Below are 26,059 nucleotides of genomic sequence, written 5' to 3' on the forward strand. Positions count from 1 at the left end.
CGTCGCACTTCAATATACAATAATGATAATAATGCTATTGTTAAGCTACGAAAGATACAACTATCGCATAATGAACAACAAGCTTATTTTATATTAAAACAGGCAGCATCTCCCCTATAAGCTTTACTTCCTCCCAATTGGAGATAACACCAAAAACATAAGAACACAGAAATAACAACATATATAAATCATTTTCCACCCTTATATCCATCACAAAATACCAAAAAATAACCCAACACACACCAATCACTTCATACACAAGGCGACAACCATAGTAGCGTCAAACAACCCGAAAATATTTCTACGAACGACCAGCCCACGATCCCGCCATTATATGGTGTTTCTCCACACTCTTTATCCCCCCAAAATCCATAAAATAGTAGCAAAATAGACAACCTAACAACAACACGAGACATGCCACAAAATAGTCCACTACAAGTTGAATAACTCGTTTAGCTTGTCAACTTTCGACGAAACTTATTTTCTTCAATTCGTTTAGCTTCTAAGCCTTTCAACCATCATGGGTACTTGCTATTCATGATCTTAAATATTTGTAACCTCCATGGTTACATGATTAACTTACTTTATATACTTTCAAATATGATCTCATTTCTAAGCTTACATTCATTGACTTGCGACATACTCTTACGTACAAAAACATGGGGAACTTTATTTTTGAAAGTAGATTCACATTCAGAACACAGATCCGACCCTGAAGCCTCAATACCCCATCATCACTAATAGTAACCTCCTTATCATCATCGTGCTGCGCCATGTCCCTTAGGAAAAACAAGTGGGGATCATCATACTGACGCGCCTTGATGCGCTCAAACAAGGATGATCATGATACAACACAAGCAGAACCCTGCTAGGCTCTAAAATATCTAACCTCACGAACATGTTGGCCAAAATCTGAACTTCTAAAGCTAATGGTCACTTCCCAGTTGGGATAAAAGCAGGACTACCCATGCTCTTTGCCTTCATACTCAAAGCAACGGCCATCATATTGGCCTTCCCTGGATGATAAAGAATGGATATTATATAGTCATTCAATATCTCTAACCACCTACATTGCCTCAAGTTCAAATCCTTCTGCTTGAATAGATACTGAAGACTCTTGTGATCCATGAACACCTCACAAGACACGCCATAAAGATAGTGCCTCCAAATCTTGAGCGTGTGAACAATAGCTGCTAACTCCAAATCGTGTACTGGCAGTTCTTCTCAATGGGCTTTATCTGGACCAAAGCATAAGCAATTACCCTGCCATCCTGTATCAATACACACCCAATACCGACCCGTGAAGCATCACAATAAACTGTATAAGAGCTCGATCCTGAATGCAAAACTAGAACTGGAGTTGTGGTCAAGGTGGTCTTGAGCTTCTGAAAGCTCTCCTCGCACTCATCAGATCACCTAAATGGGGCACCATTTTGCGTCAGTCTAGTCAATGAGGCTGCTATAGATGAAATCCCCTCCGCAAAACAACGATAATAACCAGCCAACCCAAGGAAACTTTGGATCTTAGTAGCAGTATAAGGTCTAGGCCAACTCTGAACTACCTTAATCTTTTTTAGATCTACCTTAATCGCCTCACTAGACACTACGTGGCCCAAAAATGCCATTGAGTCTAACCAGAACTCACACTTGGAGAATTTAGCATATTGCTTCTTCTCCCTCAAAGTCTGGAGCACGATCCTCAAGTATTGCTTATGCTTCTCCCTAATGCGTGAATATACCAATATACCATCAATGAAAACTATGCCGAAGGAATCCAAATAAGGCTGAAATAAGTTGTTCATCAAGTGCATGAAAGTTGTCGGGGCATTCGTTAGCCCAAAAGACATCACCAATAGCTCATATTGCCCATAACACGTCCTGAAAGTTGTCTTAGGGATGTTTGAAGCCATGATCTTCAACTAGTGGTACCTCTATATCAAGTAAATCTTCGAGAAAACCCTGGCACCCTGAAGTCAATCGTACAAATCATCAATACACGGTAGTGGGTACTTATTCTTGATAGTAACCTTATTCAACTGCTTGTAACCAATGCACATCCTCATAGAACCATCTTTCTTATTAGCAAATAGTACCGGTGCAGGCCAAGGTGACACACTAGGCCTGATAAAACCCTTATTAAGTAATGCATGTAACTGTTCCTTCAATTCCTTCAACTCCGCTGGTGCCATGAGATATGGTGGAGTAAAATGGGTTGAATGCCTAGCACCAAATCAATACAAAAATTAATATCCTTGTCCGGTGATATGCCTGCAAGTCTGTAGGAAACACATCTAAGAACTCCCTCACTACTGGGATTGACTCAACTGTAGGAGTATTAGCACTAACATCCCTCACGAACGCCAAATATGCCAAATAACTCTTCTCAACCATCCGTTGAGCCTTCAAATATGAAATGACTCTACTGGGAGTGTGACCAAGCAAACCTTTCCACTCCAACCTAGGAAACCCTGAAATTGCCAATGTCACGATCTTAGCGTGACAATCAAGAATAACATGGTACAGAGATAGCCAATCCATACCTAAAATCACCTCAAAATCAACCATGCTGAGCAATAAGAGATCAACCATGGTCTTATAACCCTCTATGGTAACTACACACGACCGATATACATGATCCACCATAATAGAATCACTCATTGGGGTAGATACATGAACATGCATATCTAAAGAATCACAAGGCATATTCAAATAATGAGCAAAATAGGATGACACATAAGAGTAAGTGGAACCTGGTTCAAATAATACTGAAGCATTCCTGTTGCACACTTAAAGAATACCTGTGATCATGACATCGTAAGCAACTAGTCTGGTCTGGTGGAAAATGCATAGCTACAGGCCTGTCCACCACCTGACTGACCTCCCTCTCTAGGGCGACCTCGAACCGACTAAGCCCCACACCTAGATGGTTGTGCGGGCGGTGTAGCTACTGGTGTTGGAACCATATGATCTGTGCTCTATTATGGATCACTACTTAGATGTTTGGGGAAATTCCTCTTGAGATGACTCAAGTCTCCACACTCAAAACATCCCATCCTCTGTCGAGACTGTTGACCTTGTGACTGAACCTGATAACCCGAATAGCTGCCTATGGAACCCCGAGTAGACAAAACATGGCAAGAACCCTATGTCACCAGTGCACTCAATGATAACAGGACTGGGCGAGAACTGTATGAACTCTGGCTAACTAAAGAAGCAGGGGGAATCTGATGAGCCACCTGAGCAGGCCTAAAAGGATGACCTCTATTCTAATATGACTTGCCTCTAGACGAGGCACCACAAAAACAACCTGAACCACAGGTCTTCTTGACCTCCCGCTCCTCTCTCTCTCAAGCCTGCGAACATGCTCCAAGCGTCTAGCATATAAACCACCTAGTCAAATCTAGCATCCATCTTGAGCTCTCGACCCATACCACATCGAAGACCATAGTTGAGGCCATCAATGAACCTTCTGATCCTCTCCTTGACAGTAGGGACCAAAAATACCGCGTGACGTGCAAACTCTGTGAATCTCATCTTGTACTGAGCCATGAGCATGCCCTCCCGGCGTAGATGCTCAAACTCTCTATGCAACTCCTCTCTACGAGTCTTTGGAGTAAACTTCTCTAAGAAGAGAACCGAGAACTGATGCCAAGTGAGTGATGCTACTAGAGCTGACCTGCATGACTCAATAGGTGTACCATCATCTGTAGGTTGGCCCCGTCAGCTGAAAAGTAGTGAAGACGACTCCATTGGAGACCACAATACCCATTGTGTGGGGAATCTGGTGACACTAATCAAGAAAACCCTAAGCATCCTCCGAATCTCCTGTACTGAACTGGGGAGGATGAAGCCTCTGAAATATCTCCAACCTCTTTTGCTCCTCATCAGTCAGAGATGGTCCAACCTCAGCCCGAGCAGCAATAACTGGCTGAACTAGTAACACCCCTGGTGTCTGATAACCCAGAGCCAGCTGCTCCGGTGTACGGGCGATGGGAGTCTAGGCTCCTCCCCAGCCAAAGAGATAGCTATGCAACTGGAATCATGCCCGCCTGAGCCAAGCTCGTGCACACACTCAAAATCTGGGTCAAGATCTCTTGAACACCAGGCATAGCAACAATTAGTGATGGTGTCTGAGCTGGCCCCACCGGCTCAACAATATCAGAAACTTGCTCCTCTACTGAAGTAATTGGTGACTCTACAGGTGCTGCTTTAGCTATAGTGCGGGCCTCACCTCAGCCTCTACCTTGGGCCCGGCCTCTCGCGGCCCTGCTTGGAGGCACTAGTGCCCGTCTATTTGATCTAGCTAAACATATCCTTTCCATCTATGAGAGAATAGAAGAGTAAAGGTTCAAAATCCAGAAATAACAAATCCGCACGATGAGAATGCAAGAAAGCAAAGTTTTTCCTAATAGTTCGGTAGACTCTCGAAGATAAATACAGACGTCTCCTTACTGATTCGCAAGACTCTACCAAACTTGCTCATGACCCATAGAACCTATAAACTTAGGGCTCTGATACCAACTTATCATGACCCAAAACCACCAACCGGTCGTGATGTTGCCTAACTCACTTGCTAAACAAGCCAAACATGTTAAAATCAGAACAAGATAATAGAAATAACGAATACAGTGCAAGTCTAAAGCCAATAATGCAAATAACTGTGCCGACACATAACAATCCCCATAATTGGTAATACCTACAAGTATAGAATACAAAGTAAAATATTGTCTAAATGAAAGCAACAATACATAAATGAAAAGAAACGCCAAAGACTGCGGTCGAAGTGCACCTCTACCTCGTCTCTTTGCAAATCCTTAGCAATAAACCAACTACTCACGACTTAGACCAACACTTGGATCTGCACAATTATATGTATAGTGCAGTATGAGTACAACTGACCCCTGTACTCATCAAGTATAATAATTGACCTCGACAAGGTAATAGAGGCAAGTATTATTAATGTTACTCGCTAATAACCTATACATTTTCATAAATCTCACAAGTATACAACAATAACATCATCAAGTCATAAATCTCAAATAAAGCCTCATTGGTGCACACACATAACATAACATGCTTTGTTTAGTTAAAAATTCAGCATATAGAGAAGATATGCAAAAAAACGCATGTATACATTCTTGATCTAGAATATATAGAAGATATGCGAATAAAACATGTAGACATCCAAAGAAATTGCAAGTAGAGAAGAAATACAATAACCAAAACACACACTGGCCAGTTTTCCGCATGCCACGTGTACATAATCAAGAGAGAAACATGAGAGGATGACTCTTGGGAGATGGATCCATATCCACACACTCACGTTCCATATATAATTACCGCACGGACAACTCATGTGCTAACATAAATTAGATCCGCACGGATAACTCACGTGCTATCAACCCAGTTCACATCACACAGAAAAACATATACAAAAATACATGTACATGAAAATGGATATCAAATTACATACTCATGGACTGACATAAGTAACATGCTAAGGTGTAAGCATGTACTAAGTGTACTACCATAGTTCAAATCCGGCGATTACACCACAAGAATAGCAATTAACGTGCTTGAACAGGAGATCAACCAGCAAATAGTCTATAACATGGTTACATTAGCCCCCAAAGGGAGTACAACATAAGAAACATGATAACATAAAGCTTAGCATTTAATTTAAGGCATATAATAGCCTAATCACTAACCCGAGCATGGATAATACCCCGGTGCACGCACATGTTCTCAACCCCCTCAAATGTGCGCCACCTATAGCACGCAACTATCAATAATAACTAAAGAATCTAGTACCTAAACCAAGTTTAGATAAGATACTTACCTCAAGCAAGCCAAAATCCATACTCTAAGAATCCTTTCCCACGTGAATCAACCTCCGGGCGGCTCAAATTTAGCCAAAATAACTTAATATCATCAATAAAAGCCATATGAAATAATCCCAAACTATAAAACTATGATCTTGATGCAATTATGCAAAGTGGAGAAGGCCCCAATACCCATGAATGTAGTTTGGGTAGTTAGGAAAATACAAGAAACAAGAAGCTTTATTGCTGAACTCCCGGCCTACAGGGAGACTTGAGTAGTAGCTAAATCAACTACAGAAGTTGTGAAGTCTTTAGCATCAACAAGCTATACCATATGCAATTCCCCACTACCAAAGAGTGCCTCGGAAGAGTATAACTATGCAATCCAACCTTCATCATAGATTCAAATTTATACTTTGGTTGGCATTGTTAGAAGAGGCTAGCCACACTGGACATGCTACTAAGTTTGGAATTCAAGTTCCCTAACAATATGCTTTTTTGCAAACACTCTGATGAATTGTTTGAGCATCTATACTTTGAGTGCCCCATAGTGAAGGAAATATGGACTAGATTTCTAGTCTGGCTAGGCCATCCTAGACCTATACGGGACTGGCAAACAGAAATGCTATGGATAAACAGAGGTGCAAAAAGGAAATCTGGACATTGGGCAATTGTAACATGTGTCTTTGGCATGCTGGTTTACATAGTATGGAGTGAATCAAAACTGATTGAATATGCAGAGAAATAGTATTCCACATACAAACTAGAGGCAAGACCATACAACACTAGCATGGAGCTCTCCAACAACTGGATTTATTCCCTTAGGTTTTTTGCAGTTGTACTTGTTTTGTTTTGCTAGATGTTGTAGATAGTCTGCTTCAACTAGATATAGTGCATAGATTTCATGTTTTGTTGTAATTAGGATTGTGGATGGTCAGCACCTACTCGCTTTGTAAAGATACTTTTTTGGGATGAATAGAAAGTCACTATTTACCACACAATTTCTTTTTATGCAAAGTCAGCCCAAAAAGTCAAGCTCAAGTCCGGATCCCGACACCCGAAAAAACTCACAAATCCCGAAAACGCATTCCGATGCGAGTCTTATTATGTGTGTTTTATCAAAATCCAACCTCAAAGACCCTCAAATCATTAATTTTTACTCTCCAAAATTATAGTAAAAAATACCCAAATTTCACCTTTAATTCACATAAATTAGGTGTAATAATCCATGTGTAATCAATATCTAACGTCAAAATCAAGTAAAGTGCACTTACCCCATCAATTGTAGTGAAAATCCCTCCAAAGATCACATTTATCCGAGATCCACAACTCCAAATAATGAAAAAATGACCAAACCCTCGAAATATTGTAGTTTACCCAGCGGTTCCGCATTTGCGAACCAAAATACCACATTTGCGGTTCTGGTTCTGCAGAGAAAATCCCGCATATGTGGCTTCACTTCAAAAGCTGACCAACTGCATCTACAATCCACCATCACACCTACGTGCCCGCTTCCGCGGAACACCTCCGCATCTATGGATTTCCCCTGCCTCCAGTCCATTCCGCTTCTCGCAGCACTGGCCGCTTCTGCGACTTAGCATCTGCGACCAAACTTCCACATATTCGAAAATACTGGAACAGGTCTACCAAAATAGATGAAAATGATCCGAAACACACTCGAGCCTATCGGGACCCCGTTAAATCACACCAACCAATCTCAAAATATAAGGCGGACCTACTTGATGCCTCAAATCATACAAAACAATATCAAAGCCACGAATCGTACCTCAATTCAAGCATAAGGAACTAATCGACTTCCAACGTCCAAAAATCATGCCAAACCACATCTATTCAACTCGGAATGATCTCAAATTTTGCACACAAGTCCCAAATGACACAACAGACCTTTTTCCACTCCCGGAACCACAATCTGAACCCGATATCATCAAAGTCAACTCCCTGTCAAACCTATGAACCTTCCAAAACTTTAATTTTTTAACTTTCACAAATTCAAGCCAAAACAACGTGAGAACATTCAAATCCAAATCAAGACATACGGCTAAGTCCAAAATCACCATACAGACCTATTTGAACCATCAAATACCATTATGGGGTCGTCTACACAAAAGTCAAACTCCTTTCAACCTCCACAATTTAAGCTCATAGCCATGGAACTAAGTGTCCCAATGCAATCAAAAACTCCTCCGAAGCTAAACCAACCATTTTCGCAAGTTGCATAACGACAAGTACATATATGTTAAGAAAGAAATAGGGAAAACATGGATAAAATACCCAAAACGACCGACCAGGTCATTACAGCTCGACTTATTTGGATTTTGTCAAATGATCTGATTAATTGATATATTTTTTGGACTAATTATTTTTTCTTTTTCGTTATTTTTCTCGTAGAATTTTAATTCAAAATTTGCGGTTTCTTTTCCAACAATAATTTTTGAATGGACAGATTTAAAATTCATGACTGAGCAATTACCTTCATTAACAGTCACTGCAATGTTTCTAAACATGCACCTTCACATGATTTCAAATTCGACTCGTTTGTTATAAATTCAGAGGCTTAGCCTTATTTTTCACCTAAAAAATGTCTGACATGAAAACTTTTCCCTATCTTTTTTGTATCCCTGCATCATTTTCAAAAGCAAAATATAAGTGCTCCATGTGCAATTTTCTCCGCTATTTGAGTTCTTGAAAGTTCTGTAATTGTCATTTATGCTACTTTGGAATAGTTTTTTTATTTTATTCTGGAGGAATTAATCCAAATACCTTGGCAACAGTGAGGAGATTAAATTCCTTAAGGACACCAAAAATATTATAGGCTTAGAATAGTTTTACATTTTTTATTCTAATATCTGCTTTTCTGTTTTCACTAGTTTTGAACATAATTTACTGACCGTATTCATATCAAATTTTATTAAAATTTTTTCATTCCAACAACAATCATCCAAATAAAGTATTCATGCAAGTAATAAAACTGTTATCAAGGAATTGCAATAGAAGCACAAAAAGTCAATCATAGCAAAAAGTATGACAAAATAGAAAGTATGATGACAGTAACGTAGTAATTAGTATTAAATATTTGGCCTAATGTGTAATGGTTAGGTTATTAAAATTATTAGTATAACATATGGTAATGAACTAATCTATCATGGTTAGAGTTAAATATAAGGTATACATGTAACGATCCAAACAGTCATTTTTTATATATGATCCTCTAGTCTCCTTAGATGCTTCACACATGTGTATTTGTAGTTTTACAACTTTTGGGTTTGGCTAGTTTCGTTTCGGGAAGATTTTGGGTTGATTTGTACCCTTTGGTTCTTGGCTTAGAAGCCTAAGTTAGAAATATTGACCAAAGCTTGACTTTTATGAAAATGACCCTGGAACGGTGTTTTGATGGCTCTTATAGGTTAGTATCGTGATTTTGGACTTGAGCATATGCCCGAAATAAAATTTAGAGGTCCCTAGGTTGATTTGTGTTGTTTTGCCGAAATAGGCAATTTGAGTTTTAGAAGTTTTTTTCAAATTTGACCGTTGGTTGACTTTTTGGCTATAGGGTTTGGAATTTGGTTTTGGGACATGGAATAGGTCCTTTTTGCTATTTGGAACTTGGTTGCAAAGTTTGGTTCCATTTGGAGTTGGTTTGATAGGATTCAGACGCTTGATTTCAATTCTAGAGATTCTTGAACTTTTCTTTGAAATTCATGCGTTTTGATTGTGCGAGCGAGTTCGTATAATGTATTAATAGTTGTGTGGATATTTGGTTTGTATCCCCGAGGGCTCGGATGAGTTTTAGAATAGTTTTGAACTGAAACTGGTTGTTGGTGTACTGGTGCCTCTGATGTCGCAATTGTGAGCACCAGCCTCGCAATTGAAAAGTGAACAGGTGAGGGTCAGGTATCACAATTATGATTCCTTACTCACAATTGCGAAGTTTATTCCATTCTGGATAGGTTCGCATTTTCTAGATTTTAGTCGCATTTGCGAAGGAGCAGGCTTCGCAATTGTGAAGCCTATGTCGCATTGGGTAGGAGGCGATTTGGAGAGGGAATTTTCATCTACAAATATTGGGTAAGTGGTTCTAATCAATTTCCAATTATATTTCATGATTATATCTGAGATTTAACGTCAAATTTATGAGAATCAAAGAGAACATTTGGGAAAATTTTGTCAATGTTTTGAAAAGTAAAAATCTGGATTTTAAGAGTCGAATTGGACTAGGATTTGAAAACAAACCCCATATATAGACTCGTGGGGTTATGGGTAGTCACAATCTATCATTGGGCCTAGGTTTTGACCGGGCGGGCTTGGGGTTGACATTTATTGTCACGACCCTATTTCTCCTACAGGTCGTGATGGCGCCCAACGTCGCCGCTAGGCAAGCCAACGGTTAACTAGCCATGTAATTATTCTTTTTAATAATTTTCCAAAGTAGTTAAATTTCATTGGTTGAGGAAATAACGAGTAGAATAAAGTAGAGAGAAAACTAATGAAGGAGAAAATGCAGTGAAATAAATGCTACAAAACCATAAGGTCTACTAGCATCTTTTCAAAACCTAGAGCGACTAGTAGAATATACAAAACACTAAGCTACTGTCTGAAGTAGGGTAGATAGAAAATAAATACAAAAAAGAGACTCCAGGTGCTGCAGGACGGACTCAGAAAGCAGCTCACCACTAAGCCTCAAGGTAATGAGGGTGCGCGCCTGAATGGACACTAGATGCACCTGCCTCAGATCCTACACGATTAGTGTAGAAGTGTAGTGTGAGTACATAAACAACATATACCCAGTAAGTATCCAGTCTAACCTCGAAGAAGTAGTGACGAGGGGTCGACTTTGACACTTACTATGGGCCAACAATGATATATCAAATATATACTAAGCATGGAATATGCGAATAATAAAAATAACACAATAACAAGTAGTTAATAAATGATTCTTTAACTGATAGTAAATTCCAAAATCTCCATTTAACACATACTAGTTCCAAATCACTTTCGGTCATTAAATAAATTATAACCTCTCAAGCCATAACATAATAGCAAGTATAATCGGGCTTCGAGTATTATCAACATGATTTATGCCGAGGTTGTATGACCCGATCCAAAATACTGCGTGCACTGCCGAGGCTCGAACGACACGAACCATAGATGCATCTATTGTACTGTTGAGGCGAACGACCCGCTCCCATGAGAGTAGAGAAGTTTACCTCGCTCATGGAAGTACTTGCGACGCGAGTGGACATGGATTTCTTAGAGTTATTATGTATTCCTCAATTCTTTCCAAAAATAAGAAATCTAAATAGGAAGTTTGCAACTTTAAAATCTCTAGTCTCCGCTCTATTTAAGATAATTAGTATGCCTAACAAACATGATAGTAGAATTAAAGCATGATGTGAAGCTAAGACTACCCGTACATCTCATGGAATATAGCTACGCATGGACTCTCGTCACCTAGTGTGAACGTAACTCCCCACACAAGTAATACACAATAAAATACATCTAAGGGGATGAGTTCCCTCTTACAAGGTTAGGCAAGAGACTTACCTTATTCTCAAGCTCACTTCTGGCCCACAAATCCGCTTTAAATCCTCAACTTGGTGCCAAACAACCCGAAACTAGCCAAATATTATATAAAGTAATTAATATTCACTCACAAGTGCATAATTTAACTATTTGAGTAATTACCCAACCCAAATTGGAAGATTCCGAGACTTCACCCCCAGCCTCACATGCCCGAATTCCGAAAATTTTCAAAGATAAATATTACCAATAACCTCACGAACTCAAATATATAATTTTCACCCAATTCCATAATCCTTTTCGTGGTTAAATTCTATTTTTATCAAAACCTAGATTTTTTAACTAAACCCATAATTTTCACAAATTTTACATGTTAAAAGCTACCTATAATCTATGTATTTATCTTACATTGGATAGAAATTACTTACCTCCAATATCTAGGTGAAACCCCTATTAAAACAGTTCAAATATCGCCCAAGAGATGAAAGAAATGAGCCAAAATAGCCTAAGTCCTCGACTTAAATGAACCTCACTGCCCAGCAGTTTTCGCACCTGCGATGCCACTGTCGCACCTGGGGCTCCGCTTCTGTAGACAAAACTTCATAGGTGCGGACCATGCTCACGTATGCCTCCATCACTTCTGCGGGCAAAGCCTCGCTTCTGTGAGCCTACTTATGCGGCACACGCGACGGACCTGCGACCCTCCCCGCTTTTACGGTCCACTGCCTCGCACCTGCGCCCTCGCTGGTGCGGTTGCTGCTTCCCTTCAGCGGCCACTGGGTAGTCCACACCAGGCCACTTATGCGGTAAAAAGCTGGCCAAAATCACATAGGTGCAGACGCAACATAATCGGTGCACCAGTAGTTCATTCAAGTCCAAACTTGATCCGCGCATCGTCCGAATAACACCGAGGCCCCCGGGGCCTCGTACAAACATACCAACAAGTTTATAAATATAAAACGGACCTGCTCGACCTCTCGAAATACAGAAAACAACATCAAAACTAGGAATCACAACCCAAAACCAAATAGAATCAACTTATGAACTTCAAGTTCTTCCAATTCACTCCAAACACACCGAATCATACTTAAACTACTCGGAATGACACCAAATTTCGTGTGCAAGTCTTAAATCACCATACAAAGCTATTTCCAGGCTTGAAATTCCAAACGGACCTTGATAACACCAAAACCTACTTCAAACCTAATTCAAAGAAATTTAAAACATTCAATGCGCCAACTTTCAACTTTATGCGCCGAAACGCTCCTGGGTCATCCAAAACCCGATCTGAATATACGCCTATGTCCAAAATCATGATACAAATCTTTTGGGACTGTCAATCTGGGTTCTGAGGTTGTTTATTGAAATGTTGACCCAAGTCAAACTTAACCCTTTTAAGCCAATATTAAGAAACTAAGTGTTCCGATTTCAACCCGAGCCCTTCTAAACCCGAACTAACCATCCTCACAAGTAATAAAATAGTAAAGGCACATACGGTGAGTCTTATTTAAGGGAATGAGGATCTATAAAGCTGACCGGTCGTTACATTTGTTGATTTTTGGGGAATCGTGTATAAATCATAGCTTTACCTATCGTAATTTGGTTTCCCTTGTATTGTTTGAAGATATTAAGTCCTTTTTGGTTAGATTTAAGCCGTGTGGAAGAGAATATTAGGGGAAAAGCTATTTTCGAGGGCTGATTAGTCCTAGTTGAGGTAAGTATCTTTCCTAACTTTTTGTGGTAGAATTACCCCTTAGAATTTGGGTTGATTGTGTTAATTGTACTATGTGAAAGACGTGTACACGAGGTGATGAGTGTGTACACGAGCTTTATATGTTATTTTGACCATTTTAGAATTTTAGAATTCTTTCATGCATTTAATTGAATTTTTTATAACATGTTATATCTTTTATTGTTAGATTTTATCTCTCAATGTCTTGTAACCCCTTTTATTATTGAATTACGCTTACTTGAAGTTGTTATTTCGTGGAATATCTTCTTGTTGGGTTATTGATGTTGGAGTTGTGATGGCTATTATCATATTGAGATTGAAGTTGTTAATTGTTGAGATATCTTCCTTGTTGAGTATTCCTCATCCATTTTGTTGTTATTGAGGTTTTTGTACACATTGTGATTGAGCCATAGGCTATATGTTGTGGTAACATTGGTATTGTTTATTTTGGCAAGTGTTGTGGCATATGGTAACATGTGGTGCGAGTTGATTATTATGTTGTGATATTGATACACATGAGGTGGTATAAGAATAGGGCTTGATACGCATGCGGTGAGATAAGGTGAGATTTATACGCGTGTTGCTAATAAGGGAATTACTTGAAGCCACATGGTGAGATAAGAGGGCTAAAAGGCGTGTAGTTATTTCTGGAAAAAGTTTTTAAATTAAATACAAGGCTCACACGGTGAGGAAAAATTGTGATTCAGATTGTGAAATGTGAATATGAGGTATGGAACCTCGGTTGTGATTCTTGTTGTACTTTCTATATTAAAAAGGCTTGTTGGTTGAACAGTTATGTTATTTCTTCGTTTGTCTTACTTGTATTTGTGTGCATTGATTTCTCGTTGTTCTTATCATGTGTTAATTCCTTGTTGCCTTTGTTGCTTTAAACTCTGCCGTTTGCTTACATTATTGAACTTGTTACACCTCATATTTTCGTACGTGAAAGTACGTCATAAGTAAATTGATGAAAGTTCGGAAAGGAGATGTTACACCCCGCATTTTCGTATGTTAAAGTTTCGTCGTAAGTTAATCGAGATAAGTTCAGGAATGAGATTATTTTGAGATTACAAGCATTATGTTATTTCAAAGAAGTGATGAGTAAATTCGTGAAGGAGAGAGGCTAAGCAAGTCGAAGAAAATAAGTTTCGTCGAAGTTTGGCAATTTGGGATAAAAAACGGTCCAAGCTATAATACCCCATATTATTGGTCTAGTGCCATACAAGGTACCACATGACCATGATAGTAGAGATGTATAAAGTGTGTTAATATTTTAAGTAATTTGAGATAATTCTTAATTATGTGGGTAATTGGTTAATTATTGGATAGTGGGAGATTATCAAGTTAATCAAGAGATTAGTGGTTAGTTAATGATAATTTTGGATAAAGCTTGAACCCCATTAACGTGGCAGCAATGCTCGGTCAATTTAATGACTCTTGAATCATATGGCAAAGTGTCACAATTAAAGGAATGTATGGATTAGTCATCAAAAGTGTGGGGCCCACACATAAAGACTTAAAAACCTCTCAAAAATTCATTTTGTACCCTACAAAGTAATAAAGGAGGCTTCATCAAGTTCATATAAGAATTGATATGTTAGCAGCGTGAATGTTTTGCTACAAAAATCAAACGAGACTACGTAATGTTATGGCAACAGGATTTTTGTGATTCTAAGGGAGTACGGTGCAATCTTTCTCAAAGAATGTCATACGGATTTTTTTCCTACTTCGATCCGTCGTTACATATTTTATCACAATCAACGTGTGTTGGAGAGATTGTCAAAAGAATCGGCTCAGGTATGTTAAGGCTAAACCTTTCTTCATTTTGGCATGATCCAATAACTACATGTGTTTGATAACAAGACATAAAGAGAAGTTCATATTCCGGAATTTATATACATTTTTCTAGTCTCATAAGTTACAGTATTCTCCCTTATCGGGACTTCATATTCAATTGAGTATTGTCTTCTTCCAGTCAAGAGAGCAGAGAGCCTATATATACAGTATTACAGTATTTTCATTACCATCGAGCTATAATCGATGGGCAACCGCTGATCAGATGGTAAGTTATATACCGAGCCTACTGTGGCCGAGTGCCTATGAGCGAGCCCAGTTGGCCGAGATACAGAGCCTAGTATGGCCGAGCGCCTATGAGCGAGCTTACTACGGCAGAGCAGTTGTATGAATATGGCCGAGCACCTATGAGCGAGCCTACTACAGTAGAGCAGTTATATATATATATATATACCGAGCCTTATAGGGCCGGACAACTATTTTACTTACTATATTGAGAGAGTTGAGTCAGTATCAGCAGGTAAGCATATCTTCAGAATTATCTTTGACTCCCAGTTACTTTTAGTTATTATATTATCAGTTCAGTTTCAGCTTTCAGTATATTGCCTTACATACTCGGTACATTATTTCGTACTGACGTCCCTTTTCTGGGGGCGCTACATTTCATGCGTGCAGGTTCAGACAAACAGACCGGTAGACCTCCTCATTAGGTATTGCCCGAGTTCAGCTTGATCGGTAAGCTCCATGCCCCTCAGAGTTGCCGAGTCTAGAGCTTTATGTACATCTTGTGTATATATGTATATATGTTATGAGTAGGTCGGAGCCCTGTTCCGATCACAGTATATCCATTAGTAGAGGCTTATAGACATATCATGTCAGTTAGTACAGTATGTTGGGCCTGTAGGCCTTTTATGTATATTTTGTTGGTTTGCCAGCCGTAGTAGTTATGACGGCCTTGTCGGTCCATCTCTATATTGATGCTTAGTCAGCATTCGCGATTGTCTTGCAATGTGGCCCACGGCCAAAGTATGACATTATATGTTCAGAGTACCTTAGTCGCAAGTTGGTATGCAAGGATAGGTGAGGCACCGGGTGCCGGTCTCGCCCCCCAGGTTCGGGGCGTGACATAACTTCTTTATTGTCATTCATTTTCCTGCTTTCCATTGTTTGAATGTACTATACTCTGTTCAGTTTTCTAGTCCTAGTAGGTCTCTTGACCTGGCATCTTCACTACTCTACCGAGGTTAGGCTTGATACTTACTAGGTACCGTTGTGGTGTACTCATGCTACGCTTCTGCACATTTTTTGTAGATCCAGGTATATCTGCTCGTGCCAGATACTAGTGATCATTCACTTACTTTCGAAGACTTCAACGTATACCTGCTCGACACTCGTAGGCCTCGGAGTCACCTTCAGCCATTTCCTTATTCCTATTTATCCTATTATCAGACACTATTGTATTAGAGATTTTAGTATATTTCTGTAGAGATGGGAATGTTGTATTATGATTCTGCATTGAAGTTATTATGAGACTTATCAACTTTATAACATGTTCTATTCATTATTTCTATCCTATCCTCATGTATGTTAGTCTTACCTAGTCTTAAAGACTAGGTGCCATCACAACATCCAAATTTGGAAATTTCGGATCATGACAAGTTGGTATCAGAGCTCTAGGTTCATAAGTGTTACGAGTCATAAGAAAGATTAGTAGAGTCTTGCGGATCGGTGCGGAGACGTCTGTACTTATCTTCGAGAGGCTACGAAACTTTTAGGAAAATTTCACTTCTTTTATTCTTTATCGTGCGAATATTTTGATTTCAAAATCTGAGTCATTGTCTTTTATTCTCTCATAGATGGTACACGCAATGCTGGATCCGATGATCAGACACCCACGCCCCCTGCTAGAGATGAGCGAGGTTGGGGCCGGGGCAGAGGCCGAAGAGGAGCACGTGCTGCAGCTAAAGGACCTTCCCTAGCAGTGACTGAGGAGCCAATAGTAGCTCTTATTTGGGGATAGGCACCCGAGGCGACGATTACCACCCCTGTACTTCAGGAGATCCTAGCATAGTTCTTGAGTATGTGCAACACTCTAGCTTAGGCAGAATTTATTCCCTTTGCACCAACTACATCTCAGGCTAGGAGATGAGCTCAGACTCCCGCGGCCCGTACCCCAGAGCAGCGAGTCCATATTGATCAGGTTCTGGGTATCATGCCAGCATAACTCGTTATACCAGTTAAATGTAAGGTCAGGCCAGAGGCATCTAAGAAGGAGCAGAGGAGACTTGAGAGGTTCAAGAAGTATGATCTTCTTACTTTTAGTGGCACAGATACCGAGTATGCACATGAGTTTTTAGAGAAGTGCCACCGTATTCTCCGCACCATGGGTATTGTGGAGGTGAGCAGTGTTTCTTTTACTATATTTCAGATACTAGGAACATCGTATCGGTGGTGGCAATCTTAGGAGGAGGGTAGGCCAGCTAATGCAGCCCTACTCACTTGGGCTCACTTTTTAGAGATGTTCTTGAGATAGTTTGTTCCCTAGACCCTTCGTGATGCATGACGCACAGAGTTTGAGTAGCTACATCAGGGGACTATGTCAGTATTAAAGTATGCTATCAGATTCAGTGAGTTGTCCTGACATGCACCTGCCTTGGTTTCTACAGTCAGAGAGCGAGTCCATATGCTTATCGAGGGGCTCAGTTATGGCCTTAGGTTCAACATGGCTCAGGAGTTGGAGATTGGTACTCCATTTCAGTAGGTGGTAGAGATTGTACGAAGGCATGAGGGTATGGGGGGCCGAGAGAGAGAGAGAGGACGGGGAGGCCATGAGGCCTCGAGATTCGAGAGGATATAGTGGTGTCCGCGCTCCAGTTGCAGCCTGTCATGGCAAAGGCTATGTAAGCCGCCTAGTTCATTCAGCAATTCCAGCTACTAGGGGTTCTCCTGCTATTCTGAGGTCTTAGGTTGCCCATTTTTCTCAGCCACTGTCTAGTGCACCTCCTACATAGGGTGCTTTCAGCGATCAGTCTAGCCGACCAAACTAGAGTCAGTTTCAGCTGCCACACCAACCACGAGCCTTTTGGAGTGTCGTGATACCATAAATATGGCGAGGGACTGCCCCAGACTCAGGATGGGTGCACCTCCACAGACCGCACAGGATCCACGGATTCCACAGGGTCCACAAAGTTCATAGGCTATGGTTGCTGCTCCACCCGCCCCATCAGCTAGGGGTGGAGGTCAGGCGGGTAGAGGTATCCCTAAAGGGGGAGGCCAGGCTCGTTTCTATGCTTTTGTTTGGTAGGACAAAGGCGGTTGCATCGGATAGTGTCATCACAAGTATGGTTTCGGTCTGTCATAGGGATGCATCAGTCTTATTTGATTTGGGATCCACTTATTCATATGTGTCATCTTACTTTTCTTCGTATTTGAATATATCTCATAATTCTTTCAGTGCTCTTGTATATGTGTCCATGCCTATGGCAGATTCTATTGTTGTGGACCGTGTGTATTGGTTGTGTTTAGTCATTATTGGTGGTTATGAGACTAGAGTTGATCTATTGCTGCTTTGTATGGTAGACGTTGACGTGATCTTGAAATGGATTGGTTGTCTCCCTATCGCGTTATTCTGGACTGTCATGCCACGACTATGACGTTGGCTATGCCAGGTCTGCCGCAGTTATAGTGGAGGGGTACATTGAATTTTATTTCTAGAAGGGTTGTGCCCTTCCTTAAGGCACATCAGATGGTTGAGAAAGGGTGCGAAGATAATCTAGCCTTTGTGAGGGATGTTAGTGCTGATTTTCCTATCGTTGAGTTAGTTCCGGTAGTGAGGGATTTCCCGAATGTGCTCCTAGCAGACCTACCGGGCATGCCGCCCGATAGGGATATCTAATTTTGTATTGACCTAGTACTGGGCACTCAACCAATTTCTATTCTTCCGTATCATATGGCACCAGCAAAGTTGAAGGAATTGAATGAGCAGCTTCAGGAGCTTCTTAATAAGGGTTTCATTAGGCCTAGTGTGTCACCTTGAGGTGCACTGGTTCTTTTTGTGAAGAAGAAGGATGGTACTATGCGGATGTGCATCGACTATAGATAGTTGAACAAAGTTACAATTAAGAACAAGTATCCTTTGCCATGTATTGATGCCTTGTTTGACTAGCTTCAAGGTGCTAGAGTGTTTTCGAAGATTGATTTGCTATCAGGTTATCATCAGCTGAAGATTCGGGATCTGGATATTCCGAAGACTGCTTTCCAAATTTTGTATGGTCCTTACGAGTTCTAGTGATGTCATTTGGGCTAACGAATGCCCCTGCAACATTTATGCACTTGATGAACAGTGTATTCCATCCATATCTTGACTCTTTCGTCATTGTGTTTATTGATGACATCTTGGTATATTCTTGCAGTCGGGCGGATCACGAGCAACATTTGAGGATCTTGCTCTAGACCTTGAGGGAGAAGAAGTATATGCAAATTTCTCCAAGTGTGAATTCTAGCTTGATTTAGTGGCGTTTTTGGGTCATGTGGTGTCTAGTAAGGGGATCAAGGTAGATCCAAAGAAGATTGAGGCAGTTCAGAGTTGGCCTAGACCATCTTCAGCTACTGAGATTCAAAGTTTCCTTGGTTTGGCTAGATATTATCACCATTTCATAGAGGGTTTCTCATCCATTGCTACACCTTTGACTAGATTGACCCAGAAGGGTGCTCCTTTCAGATGGTCCAAGGAGCGTGAGGCGAGCTTTCAAAAACTCAATACTGTATTAACTATAGCCCCAGTGTTGGTGTTGCCTACGAGTTTGGGGTCTTACATTTCTATGTATTATGAGGGGGCGCGTATTCGGCTTGGCGCAGTGTTGATGCAAGACGGCCGGGTGATTACCTACGCCTCTCGACAACGAAAAGTTCATGAGAAGAATTACCCGGTTCACGATGTAGAGTTGGAGGATATTGTTCATGCATTGATGATTTGGAGGAATTATATTTACGGTGTCCCGTGTGAGGTCTATACCAACCACCGGAGTATCCAACATTTCTTCAAGCAGAAAGACCTCAATTTGTGGCAGCGGAGATGGTTAGAGTTGCTGAAGGACTATAATATCAATATTCTGTATCATCCTGGAAAGGCCAATGTGGTGGTCGATGCTTTGAGTAGAAAAGCGGAGAGTATGGGTAGTTTGGCATACTTACCTACAGCAGAGAGGCCACTAGCCATGGATGTTCAGGCCTTGTCCAATTTGTTCATGAGATTGGATGTTTCGAAGCCCAGCCAGGTTCTTGCTTGCATGGTTTCTTGGTCTTCTTTGTATGAGCGCATCAGAGAGCGTTAGTATGAAAACCCCTATTTGCTTGTCTATAAGGACACGGTGCAGCAAGGCGATGCCAAAGAGGTTTATATTGGAGATGATGGGGTGTTATGTATGTCGCATCCTGTTTTCTTGCAAAAGCGGGCTTCGACATGTGACAACTCTTTTAGATGGGTGTTAAGAGAGAAGAGTCGCCACCTAACAATTTTGGAGGTGTGTTAGGGTACCTATTTGCAAATAACTCTGTTTAAATAGTCAATGCCACAAAGATCGGGTAAGATCTCAAATTACCTCAAAGGGAAGTTGTTAGGCACTCTTCGGGTTCACAATTGTGGGTCCCGGCCAAATTTTAAACTATATGGATTACTAGGCGAGCACATAAATAAAGAAGGATATGAAAGTTAAAAGTCCCATTATAACATAAACCAGCGTAAAGAAAAATAAACTATATGAATAATTGGTACAAATTTAAAGATCACTAAGGATTACAACTGCGTCGGTCTATACTTAATGACTCAATCCTTTAGCAAGCATGCAAGGGAAAAGGGGGGTCCTAAGTTTTTTAGCCTAAAGGATTACCTCGTGCAACATAAATAATTCTTCACAACTTCCTTTAGGTAGGAGTTGCTAATATTATTCAGCGGGCACAAACTATCATCTGCTGCTACCGATTACTATTTTGAAGTTGTTTACCTAAAAGCGTTCTAATTCAATTATATGTCCTGCCATATGCTTGGGCTACCCGTCCCATGCCTAGGGTCCAGGAGGATTTGGACCTACTATTTGGTAGTTCTAGACTCTACCTAGTTGCTCAAAATGATAAAACTAGGCGACAATCAAAAATAGATAGGACTACATATAATTATACTAAAAGGGCTCAGGTAACCTCCACATATAAGCATGAAAAGCACGCAAATAGATTTCTGGTTAGGCAGTATATAGCATTAAGACGTGTCAGAATCATTGAATCCTATAGGCATAATTTCTATGTGATTCTGGATTCCATTATTACATAGGCAGTACTATAATTTCTCGACTAACGTGTATGCAAATTAGAGTGTTGTAAGTCCTATAGACATGATATCTGATCGTTTGTGTAAGTAAGTAGTGAAGGCATCAATAAAAGTCCTATGGACAAGTTTCATAACAATTGACAATTGGGCTTGATTTTATAACACTTTACTCCTATATACATGTCATCTAGGAATAATATCTAGGTCATCAAAGCATATGTTATATTTCCTATAGGCATGTTGTCTAAATGTAGAGTAGTAAGATAGAAACGAGCATGGTAGATACTAACGTGTTTGAGCAATGTGGAAGTGAGGGGTGCATTATTCCCTATAGGCAAGGTTTCTATTGGTGTGCCACATACAAAACAAATTAACAAACAAGGCATGTCGAACGAGACAACCAAACATAACACATAGACCGTATAGGCAGGTGTTCTACCCTTTCAATGCAAATATTAGAATATACCCGTTTCCCCAATTTCACTAGTACCCCAATTGTTTGTTTACAAATTATTACAGGCCCAAGAATGAAATAATACTGACTGGAAAATGACAAAACATTGGCTGAAACGAATACAAGCCCACTAAAGCAATTACAGGCCCAACATGAAATAAACTAGGGATATCCAGGCCTTCAATAGTCTTACTCTCAGGACAAGCAACAGACCCAAACCACAGGCTCACAAGTCAATCAGAGTGCACTTGAATCCAGTGCCCCAGGTCCAACAATACACATGGCCCATTTCCAGGCCCAATGACTAACTTACTTACCAAAACGGATGCTAAATTGAGCTATGCAAGTGACACAATACTCACAAAACAACCTAAACACTTAGTTCTTAAAATGTAACAAGAAACAATTCTAATCTAGGTATATAAACAAGATCAAGCTAAGTTGGAAAGCATTCAAGACACATATAATGCCAGTTTTATGCTTGTCATTCCAAAACAGAGATTAAGAGCAATAAGATTAACCATCATAGGCTAGTAGAATATTTCAAACAAACGGGAAAAAGCATGGTCCAAAATTATCCTAATAGCTCTAGTCAGGGGTTTGAACATGAGAATCTAGCAGTGTTATAGACAATAGAAAGTGAAGTACGGTCTTAACATAGAGTCTTTAACATGAGAACCTAATGAGAGTGTGATAGCTTAACAACATGCTAGTGGACATAGTTTGGTAGACATATCACTTAATTGGAACTTTTGGCTTAACATACTGAGCATAGATCATGGCACAAAGACACTAAAAACTCCTGTTAAATAAAAGACTAAAAGCATACATCAATTCTAGCCTAACAGGGCAAGCAGACACCAGGATTCATGCTAGTTGACTATACATAAGAGAAGAAGCTAAACATTGAAATCTACTCCAGAGGTCTTAGGCAGTGCTAAAGGGTACAAGATTAATAAGTCGAGGAGTACAATCAACAGTTTGTAAAGAAACAGTTGATTAAACATAAAGGACTTAGCATAAAGTAATTCATTCAAGCAAGGAGATGATCCCCTAAGAGTTTCAATATAAGAACCTAAGGCAAGGCATGAGAAGGGTCTAATAACAATCAACAGGTAATCAGAATAGTCTGAATCATTAAAGATGCCTACATATAATAAGCATGCATCGAAGCTTAAGGTTCAAACAGGTTCAGATTCTAGAAAAACACAAAGGCACATAATTAATTCCAAAGGAAAACAAGAATACCAACAGAGGCGAACAATAGAATATTGATTCACAAAGTCCTAAATGATATGAGCATACAAAGCATGAACACAAGCAAAAATGAAATTGCGAGGGTCTCAGTACTTACAAGTTTGTAGAACTAAAGAGCAAATAAGGTAGAAAACAAAATGCCAGCAGCAGCTTGCTTATCAGTAGCAAAGAGAGAATGGAAAAAACTCTAAAATTCTCAGTGTGTCAGAGTTTCCAAGGGTCTCAGATGAACCTCGGGAAGTGCTCACTGTAAGGACCCGTAAAATTCTTAACCAAAACTCGGGATTTCGTGATGCCGAGTTAGACTCCTGCGTTACTATAGTAGAAATTCTTTACAAAAGAGCGCGTTTCTATGGCCCATTATACGGCTGCATAATCACTCGACATAAGATAGAGAAAGAGCTTTAGAGTGAGAAGGTGACCCTCATCCAATACCCCTCAATTCGTGCTTGAAATTGGAAGATTTATCAATGAAAGCAACCTAGGCCTGCACTATAAAGGTAAGAATCTAGACCCCATCCTCTAAATTCAAAAATCTAGTAAAAATGGGAATAATTGGTGAAATAAATATTGGGTGTGGGGAGGTAAGTTTCTTGCATGCATGTATCCCTAAAATAGGAAGGAAGGTTGTAAACTAAGAATGGGTGGAAGAACGGCAGAATGTTTCACAAAAGGCCCTAAGAACAGTAATGCACACCTAGTGTTTAACAAAATGCTCTAATGAGCTAGAATTACGACCATTCTCCTAATTTCGGGTTCAATTTTGCTATATTGTTAGAGTAGATTGAATTTGCTAAAACCGAGATCGTCTAAAAGCTCTAAAGAAAAGTCAATTAAGGTATGTATGGCTAACTCTATTCTTCTTAGAATCGAATCCTTGGTGCTAGAATATTTGGTGTGAGTCCCTGACTTGATCATGTAAGAATTGATTGCTTTAATGTGTTGTGTTGAAAGGTTTCTGTTCCATAATTGTTCTAGATGTTACCATGTCCTCATGTGTGCAATGCCTTACCTGATAAGACTTATGGATATGATTGACACTGTTATTTGAACTTGTAAAAAAAAGGGGAAAAACTTGAATTGAAAAAGAAAAAGCATCCAAGTGCCAAAAACTACTTAATAATTGGGGCTGTTTGTGCCATGTAATGAAAGATGGGAAGAAATTTGAATTGAATGAATAATTGAAAGAGGTTATGTCCCAAGTGAGATGGCTTAGCTGATCGAGCCGAGATCGGATTCCATGATGTACACATGGTGGCATTTGTGTTGGAATAATTGATTTAAATTGTTGATATGGATATGTCTCACTTGGGATGGCTTAGCCGGTCGGGCCGAGACCGAACTCCATGTAAACACACGGTGGCAATATGAGTCGTGGCATTTGGCACAAAAGATTATTAACCAAAATTGATGGAAAGATTGAATCGGAATCTATGTGATCCTTACTTGGTGTTTCCTTGTTTGTCTGTGAAGCATTTATTGATTGTTAGGACTGCCTTACCTTTTGCTTCATTGTTCATTCTACTAAGATTGGTGTTTGCCTTACGTACTAGTACTATTCGACAGTACTAACGTCACTTTTGCCGGGGGCGGTACATATTTAAATGGATGTAGGTGGTTCCATCGCAGATAGTAGTGCTCTCCCTCACACTCCTCACAACAGTCTTGGTGAGCTCCATTTCTTCACGGGGTCATGTAGTTCTTTTGTATTAGTTGCTACATTTTGAGGTATAGCCGGGGCCTTGTTGCCGGCGTTGTCATGTTGGTCTTTTGTATCTTTAGAGGCTCCGTAGACATTTATGTGGGTCATGTATGGGTGTCTGGGTGGTCATTGAATCAAGTTGTATTTTGAAACTCTCTTCCGCTAAAATTGTAAATTATAAGTACTTTTGGAAACTTAACCGTGACATAATGTTATATAATGAAAGATGGACTGGCGATGGTTATGCATGTATGTCTTATTCCTTCCCTGTTTAACAAATGACGATGTGTTCCTTTTCGGGTTATGAATGAGTCGGGTAGGAAAGGTCTAACAGGCTTGCTCGACCGGGTTTACTCGGTTGGGCGCCGGTTGCGCTCCCCGAGGTCGGGGCGTGACAAACTTAGTATCAGAGCCTAAGGTTTTAAAGTGCCCTAGGATGTCTCGGAGCCGTGTCTAATAGAGCCCTTCTTATCGTGTGTTGTCGACCACAACTATAATTAAGGGGCTACTCGGACATTTAGGAATAATACCCTTCATTTTTGTTCTATATTGTGCGATAGAGTGGAATGTGAGGTTGTCTTCCTCTAACTTGTGCATTGTTCTAACTTTCAGTAAATGGCACCTAAGAAGAAAGCGAGATTTGGCCAAGAGGCCAATGCCACCCCAGGAGTTGCTATTGATTCCCAACTTGATAGTGCGGGTAAGGATAATCCCCCGACTATTACACTGCCTGATTCATTTACTCCACTCCAGACTACCCCAGTTCCTACTCCTGCGGAGGGTACCACAATCCCTCCTGCCGATATGCCTGTTCCACCTCCAGCCCCAGCTTCCGGTCCTGGTATTTCTGATGGGGATCTTAGGGGAGCTATTCAGATGCTGACTCAGTTAGTGGCTTCCCAAGCTCAGAGGTCAAATGTTGCACCCACCTCATTTAGCTTGCAAGGGGACTCTTCCGGTTCCAGGGTAAATAGGTTCCTTTAGTTAAACCCTCCAGTGTTCACAGGTACTGATCTCGAGATGGACCCTCAGGATTTCATTGATGAGATGCACAAGACTCTCCGAGTTATGCGTGCTACGGAGACGGAGGGAGTGGAGTTGTCCTCCTATCGCCTGAAAGGGGTGGCATATTCCTGGTTTGAGATGTGGGAGGATTCCCGTGATGAGGGGAGCCCTCCGGCGAGATGGAGTGAGTTCGCGGATGCCTTCATAGACCATTTCTTGCTTGCCGAGACTAAGGCAGCCGGTGCTGTAGAGTTTGAGACCCTTAAGCAGGGTAGTAAGAGTGTGTGGGAATATCACATGGAGTTCGTACGCCTGTCAAAGTATGTTGTTTATATGATGCCGACTCTGGAGGCTAGCGTGCGTCGATTTGTGCAGGGCCTTAGCCCTTTGGTTATTAATGAGGCTGCCATAGCTTCTCTAAACTCTGACATGA

This window comes from Nicotiana tabacum, chromosome 4 (genome assembly GCF_000715075.1).
Source record: "Nicotiana tabacum cultivar K326 chromosome 4, ASM71507v2, whole genome shotgun sequence".
NCBI classification, from domain to species: Eukaryota; Viridiplantae; Streptophyta; class Magnoliopsida; order Solanales; family Solanaceae; genus Nicotiana; species Nicotiana tabacum.